Source organism: Anopheles aquasalis, chromosome 2 (genome assembly GCF_943734665.1).
Source record: "Anopheles aquasalis chromosome 2, idAnoAquaMG_Q_19, whole genome shotgun sequence".
NCBI classification, from domain to species: domain Eukaryota; kingdom Metazoa; phylum Arthropoda; class Insecta; order Diptera; family Culicidae; genus Anopheles; species Anopheles aquasalis.
In genome coordinates this window covers 26765001-26772500 of record NC_064877.1, presented here as the reverse complement: position 1 = coordinate 26772500, position 7500 = coordinate 26765001, and the positions used below count along the sequence as shown (strand labels likewise).

Below are 7500 nucleotides of genomic sequence, written 5' to 3'. Positions count from 1 at the left end.
GTGTAACTACCAGGTGTATTCATATGAAACCGTCTTTTTCATTCTAAAGCTATATCTACGCCAAATGGAGCTGTTAAGTCAGTCTAAGTGTTTTATTTTATTCATTAGGCATCTGTTAAACATAATCGGTGTGCAATTTTTCTATTTTAACGCTGTAATCAATATTTTCATTGCGAAAAAAATGGCAAGTACCGTTCCATTTTTTTCATTCATTTAACAAACTAGGAGGAATACTAATATTCGAATCTGAGGAAGCCCCTCAAGAACAATGTGGGACTCACACCCACTAAACCAATAGCTTGGTTTTCCGTTATCAATCTGCTGCTGTATGCCTCTTTCGTGATGACTCGCAGCAGGTACCGTTCCTAAAGACTGCGATTCTCGGACATCGTTCGTTTTTTGCCTCCATCTAAAAAAAAAATCGGCGGCCGAATCGTATTAAATTATTATTGAAGGTTACGGTGGGCATGCTCTAACTAAAACACAGTGCAAAGTGTGGTTTAAAAAATTTCGAAGTAGTGATATTGATGTGAGAACTACCAACCAGAGAAATTGTTAGTATTCATCGAATTGGCCAAAATGGTTACTAATGATCGTTACAAGCAACAATTAATCAATTTTGACCGAGACTTGTGCAAAAAATCAACCAATATATCAAACTCCACAAAATTAACGTATTTTGCCCGATGAAATTGCTAACCCACCGCGCGAAATATCGGCCTAGGACACGGTAAAAGCCACAGTTGGTAACAATTACTACTTGGGGCTAACACACCAGACTTGACTCTATCAGATAAACATTCATTTGCATCGTTGGGTCATGTAATGGCTGAGCAGCGCTTCCTTTTTTACGAAAATTTGAAAAAATGGTACAGATTGGTGGTTTTTTTTTGGGAAGGCATCCAAAAATTGGCTACGATATAGTTGAAATGTGTTGCTAACGACTGCCATTACTTTGGAGAATAATTTTTTCACCATTTTCCAAGAATAATCGTTTTTTTCGCCAAACAAAAAGTACGGTTTCATATGCATACACCTGGTAGCAATTGTAGCCCGGATGCGATGGAGATCATCGTGGCCGGTGAAATTGCGCTGAAATTGTTCCAAATTTGCAAATTAGAAGAAAATACCATAAACCTATGTGACACACTTCAGCATGCACGCATTTCTTTACAGCAGGCGGATTTTATACACGTTTCGAGTAGTAATTATGGTGCCCATCAGTGCATGCATGCGATAATCGTGGAAGCATTTGCTTGGGGCAGAGCAATGGATGAGTTTTTTGCAGTCATTGTTTGGTGGCCTAACCTTGAATTCAACGTGCCTGGTGCTAGTTCGTTTTATGTGACTAATTTAGTGGTAGTGAAAATTGCAATGTATGATCATTAAACGGTGCCTTCCCCATCTATTACGTTTGGAGAGAAGTTGACTAGGGTTTGTAGAGGATTCTCATATTGGTGCCTCGTAAAAATGGTTACTTTTGAAGTAGTAGCGAGGGAGTGTGGGAGATAAGAGCATTCGAAATGCATGTTGGCGGTGGGTGGTCGGGATGTGAAATGGGTGGGTGGCTTATAACAAGCATCGGTGGTTCAGTGGTAGAATGCTCGCCTGCCACGCGGGCGGCCCGGGTTCGATTCCCGGCCGATGCATCGAGAGATCCTTTTTGTTTATGTGGTTGATCCTTTCAACCCCTCTATGAAATGGTCAAAGATCGGATCTATTTCGAAAGACACAATTATAGGCACGCGATGTGGGGAGTATCAGTTTATGAGTTATCTTATAAGCACCGTGTACGATCGTTACCCGAAGTCATAGTGTAGAAGAGTTGATCTTCATCCTGAAGATCAGTAGAGTAGAAGCTAATTATATACCGGCAGGCAGTAAAAAAGGTGGTAAAGGGCCACATGCCACAATGGTTTTGAATACTCAACGAAATCTAATCATTATTCAATCAAATTTAACATGTTGTACCTTTCATATTCAAGCAAGGCTCTCTTTCGGCACTCTTTTGCTGACACCCTGCTGCTTATTGTTTAGTTGGGCAATCGGTCAGGGACTACAACACCCTCTCTATCAAATAGACACCGAGAAGCAAGTCTCATTGTGGGACAGCAACAAATTCCCAATTATGCTTTCTATATATCTTGACAGGAGGTCAAGGATGATTTCATCGTCGCTATGAAGGGAGGTTGTATGATACTTGCCAAAATGAAAGCGCACGGTTGATCATGGTGGTGGGCGCGGGCAGGGACATAGGGGCCTCACTCCAGGTGGGTTGCGTCGCGGTGATCTGGGTGGTGGTATGATCTTGACCATGGCACCATGACCCGGCATCATTCATCATTTGCTCTTTTCTTTCTATACTGAACGAACAAGGAATAGATCGTTTCACCTACATGGGCTTCGATGACAATGCTTGGGAAGAGATCGCAAAAACATTGCAAAGAGTTTTGGTCTCTCGAGGGAAATGAATGTGGCAGGTGCTGTAAAAAAACGTTCGACCTTTTCTCTTTCTCTATCTCCCTGGTTCTATTTCTCCAAAGAAACATCCGAACCTGTGACGCAAAATGTCTTGTCTATCGTGGATTGTTGTCTTTCAGAATTGTAGGTCAATAGGTTGTGTTCCACATTTGTTCATATACGGCCTCTGGTCATGTGCATAGAACACAAATCAGTTATTGATATCTGCCTTGACTGCTTATTTTTGCAAAGTCAACATAGAATTAGCAAAATGATGATAATTTGTTGTATGAGTTTGTATTTACTTACGGAATCGTTGAACATTCCTTTTCAGATAACCGCATTGGCGCGAATATGGACCTGCTCGCCCAAAAAGGACTTGTGAAGCGCTCGTTGATGGTTGAAAGATCGTTCAGGTTATCGTCGTTGATTCGTGCGCACTTGTTACAGAAATTTGGTTAAAAAAGTTGAAAAAATAACGAATATGTTGCAAGGAAACATTGACCAAATGAACATTGACCAATCCGACGCGTGCTCTGTAATGGGTGTAATGTGGAGCATTGAACAAATCACAGCCCGACATAACGGTTCGTCAATGGATCGTCATGTTCCGACATACACGTGTGTTAATAGAATAAGGGGCAACATCTTCTCACCAGCAATTAGCTGGGTCCATACTAGTAATGATTCGGCGGAATGATCGTGAGAGTCTTGGAGCTGGAAGAGTCGGGCTGCTTATAGTTCCTATTGTTTCCGACGGAATCGAGCATTCCGCGGAGGTACGGAGAGCAGCATGGATGCACTATTTTAGAGCGCATCCGTGAGCGTTCAAAGGAGTAAACTAATAACGATTAGCTGCATGTGTACCGGCCAAGCGATCAGGCGGTTCAGTTGAAACATGCGGTGCATAGTGACTGATCGTGAAACCTACGAGTTCCGTCTACTACAGTCTTTAAACATACATTGCGCGTATCGCGTCTGAGCAAACAATGGATAGCTCACCCGAGAGGTTTCAGTTCGCGAGTGCGAGAATCCGTGGCCGGTCCAACGTGTGTGCGCGAATTCGCCTCCGATCGTATGTTCGGTGAGCGCGATCATCACTCGGCGACGAGCGAACGGACGACTGTGTCGCGATCCAGCGATGCTGGAAGGGCGCAATTCACGTTGACAATAGTAACTACCACGACAGCACGCACAGGTTGACATGACAACCCTCTCTAGATCTCTACTCATTCCGTCCATATCCCGCGGTCCATCGGTTGCTTCGTGTACGCAGGTGTGTTCGTGTTCGTGCTTTTATCATTCACTCACTCCAGTCCCCACTCCGGACAACTCGCGGTCCCGGCGTTGGTCAGTTTTCCTCAATTGATAAATCCCTAATGCGACAATCTGCCGTCGGTGATGGAGGCGCGAATTTAGTTGAGTTATGACCGTGGCACCGTGCAGTATTAGCGAACCGTGTTGCAGTGCAGAACCGCCGCACCGAAGTGACGCTTAATCTTCCCAGCGCAACGGTTGATGAATCTCCATTAGCTGTGGAGCTGTAAAATAAGTGTCTTATCCTGGCACGGGAGGACCAGAGTCTCGTATGCGCCACTATCCCGGAATATAGCTCCAATCGTACGATCGTTGATGCTGTTGAGTGATATCTTTGTTGGATTTTTCGCAAAATTCCAACTAAGATCGCGTGTGATCGTGTGTTGATTTGTTACCCTCGTGGAAACTATCTCGCTTTTGCCGATCGCAGAAGGAGATCATTAATTTGCGGATTCTAACGAGCCATTTGAGGGAGTAAGTATAAAATGGCCTCCAACTGTTCGTGCGGCATCCTTGTGCCATCGTGGCGATTAGGCTAATTCAATTTTTCGTCCAGAATTGGTTCCACTTACTGCCAAGTTGGGTCTCCAAGGTGCGCCGTCAAGCAGGGGCCGGGGTGCTTCGCAGCCTGCTTGGATAGGCGCACCACCACGTAGTGGATCGCGCTCGAAGTTGATCGATTTGGCTCGCTCGCGTTCGTTTCCGCGCGTACCGTTGGCCACCGGTAGTCAGCGGAAGAATGATCATCCGCTTATCGTTCTAACTTACCCTTCCCACCCAAACCCCCTCGCCGCTACTCCGCTAATCCTCGCTAATCTAGCGTTGTACGACCGGCCAGAACAGAGACTGGCGGTGGCACGTGATGTCGTGGTTGATTGCTAATGGCGTAAGTCTCTGTTATGTTGAAAGGGAAGATGAAACGGTGGGCGGAATGATCGTAGAACGACGTCAGTGTGCAAGCGCCCGTCATTTGAATACATTTTGACAAATGAAAATCAAAAATGCAAATTAGGCCAACAACTGTTAGCGCAGTAGGGCTCATGGTTTGACTTCTGTTCTGTTCCGTTTTGCGTGCATTGTGACAGCTTTTCGGTCAGGAATGACAAATTTAAACGGCGGTAAACTGTTTGTTTTCGGATAATGACATACAATTGGGTCTAATGGACATGAAAACTAAGTGGCCAACATGCGTCGTTTCATGCTGTAGCACACTTTTTGCATAAATTCAAACAATGAATTGCTGAAATATGGAATGCGTGCGGTCTAGGGATTCAAACAAGAATCAATAGACCTGCTCACTCGTTCAATCGCACAACAGCTCATTTTGGTTGTACAATAGCGTTTGTGTAAAAAAATGTGCGCTTTTGCCAACAAGTTCGTTCGCTCTTCCACTGCTACTGCTCGCATCCCATTCTAGGGAGTGGTGTTCGTGATAAATTAGAGGAAAACACCATACCACCGATGTGACATTCCTCCGCCTGCACACATTGCTCTCCAGCAGCCAGATTTTGTACACGTTTCGAGTAGTAATTATGGTGCCCATCAGTGCATGCATGCGATAATCGTGGAAGCATTTGCTTGGGGCAGAGCAATGGATGAGTTTTTTGCAGCCATTGTTTGGTGGCCTAACCTTGAATTCAACGTGCCTGGAGCTAGTTCGTTTTATGGGACTAATTTAGTGGTAGTGAAAATTGCAATGTATGATCATTAAACGGTAGCTTCCCCATCTATTACGTTTGGTGAGAAGTTGACTAGGGTTTGTAGAGGATTCTCATATTAGTGCCTCGTAAAGATGGGTAGTTTTGAAGTAGTAGCGAGAGAGTGTGGGAGATAAGAGCATTCGAAATGCATGTTGGCGGTGGGTGGTGCGGATGTGAAATGGGTGGGTGGCATATAACAAGCATCGGTGGTTCAGTGGTAGAATGCTCGCCTGCCACGCGGGCGGCCCGGGTTCGATTCCCGGCCGATGCATCGAGAGATCCTTTTTGTTTTTGTGGTTGATCCTTTCGACCCCTCTATCTCTATGAAATGGTCAAAGATCGGATTTTTCAACCGATAAAATAATAACCGTGCGAAGGGGTGGGCGTCGGAGTATAAGTTATTCTACATGTATTGTGTGTTACATTAACATATTCATAAAAAAGCTCTCATGCATCGGCCGGGAATCGAACCCGGGCCGCCCGCGTGGCAGGCGAGCATTCTACCACTGAACCACCGATGCTTGATATCATTATTTGTCATTTTTGTCCTCCTCATGTTTCATCTGCTTGTTTACTTGTTTTACTAAAAAACATTCGTTTTTTAATATGAGTGTGCTAAGTGTATAGAAATAACGGTTTGTCTTCGATGTAGGCCAAGGTTTGCCTTCGATGTACGACCCCTCCACTCATCACAGCATTAAGTAAGTGGAGTCAGTTCTAAACGAAAAATTGAATTACCCTCAAATTGATTAATACTTACCAATGATTTCGTGTACGATTGGTAAAGGCGAGTGTCTTCGAGAATAATTATTAAACTTACAATACTCACACGATCTTAGTTGAAATTTTATGAACAATCTAATAAGAATATCACTCTGCATCACCAGCCAAAGGTGCTCCAGGTTCACTGTGGTGATATGTAACATGAGGTCATTTGATCAAAAATTCCTTGCAAGATATTCTTTATTTGTCAACTTTTTTGTATAAATTTCTTTCAAATTTATAAGTTTCTGTTTGTTTCTACTTTCCTTTGAATCTTTTCGTCTACTTTTCATTACACTGTTATCAGCGCTCTCTTGCTACCTCATATAAACACACAACCTCTATGCACTACCAGGTTTTACTACTATTATGTCACGCCTAACGCGTGGCTTCTTCCTTTGTTCTACGTCTGTTATTAGCTATAGTTTACAGAGACAGCACGCTAAGAGATCTATGAACGTCTCGCCATTCTTTCGCCGAGCCAGTTACGATACCTTCAACCTCACACGCAACATAGAGTCGTTGAAAGAAATGCGTGCAAACCGAACAAACCTCTCACTGATTGTTAGAGGTAGCACTTCGGGCGCTGTCTTTAAAACGTATCGCTACGAATTAAGCTAATTAAAAAAAAAACTAAAGTGTATGCACAAGGAATCATGAGGACCAAGGAACAAACATCAAACACAAGGATAAGAAGAAGGTTGCTACGCGACAGCACACGGGTGTACGATACAGCGACGGAAATGGGGATTGCTATTCTACTATCTTTCTTTTATGGAACGATAATTATTGTTTAGCCATTAAAGAGTGTTTCACAAGAATTTTTTGAGACAACAGGTCCATATTCGCGACAATAAGACCGTTTGAAATGCAATGTTCAACACGATTCCAGAATAAATACAAATTCGAACAACACATTATCAGCATATCGCCAATTACAAGGAGCCAAGGCAACCTATTAATAGCTACATAGTGTCCTCTACACGCCAAACATGACCAGAGACATTTTAACAACAAAAGCGGAACACAAAATATTGACCGTCAATTTTTTTTATCAATGTTGAAACTAAGCATTTGGCCTAGCATTTGCAAAATTTAGTGATCAATAGTACGTGGTTCACAACATAGAGTAGCATTCTGTTGATGTATTAAATACCACAGAAAGATCTTCAACCTTTCCGTAGACAAAATTGTATAGTTGTCAAAAAATTATACATGCTTTGAATGAGCAACATAGGTTCCCTCTACTAGAGAATACATA

At 43.2% G+C, this 7500-nt stretch overlaps 1 protein-coding gene and 3 non-coding genes across 4 annotated transcripts in view; 2 read left to right on the top strand and 2 right to left on the bottom strand.

Moving 5' to 3' along the window:
• The first annotated feature begins 1578 nt into the window (after positions 1-1578).
• On the top strand, positions 1579-1649 carry Trnag-gcc (transfer RNA glycine (anticodon GCC)). The gene has a single exon. It is a non-coding gene; the product is annotated as a tRNA-Gly (tRNA).
• Positions 1650-5677: 4028 nt separating this feature from the next.
• Positions 5678-5748, top strand: Trnag-gcc (transfer RNA glycine (anticodon GCC)). Its single transcript has one exon. It is a non-coding gene; the product is annotated as a tRNA-Gly (tRNA).
• A 179-nt stretch (positions 5749-5927) lies between these two features.
• On the bottom strand, positions 5928-5998 carry Trnag-gcc (transfer RNA glycine (anticodon GCC)). The gene has a single exon. It is a non-coding gene; the product is annotated as a tRNA-Gly (tRNA).
• A 424-nt stretch (positions 5999-6422) lies between these two features.
• Positions 6423-7500, bottom strand: part of LOC126572264 (double-strand-break repair protein rad21 homolog) — a 6573-nt gene continuing 5495 nt past the window's right edge. The window contains exon 6 of the mRNA XM_050231434.1: positions 6423-7500. This exon is cut by the window's right edge and continues 848 nt beyond it. The gene's annotated coding sequence lies outside the window, so the exon portion shown is untranslated.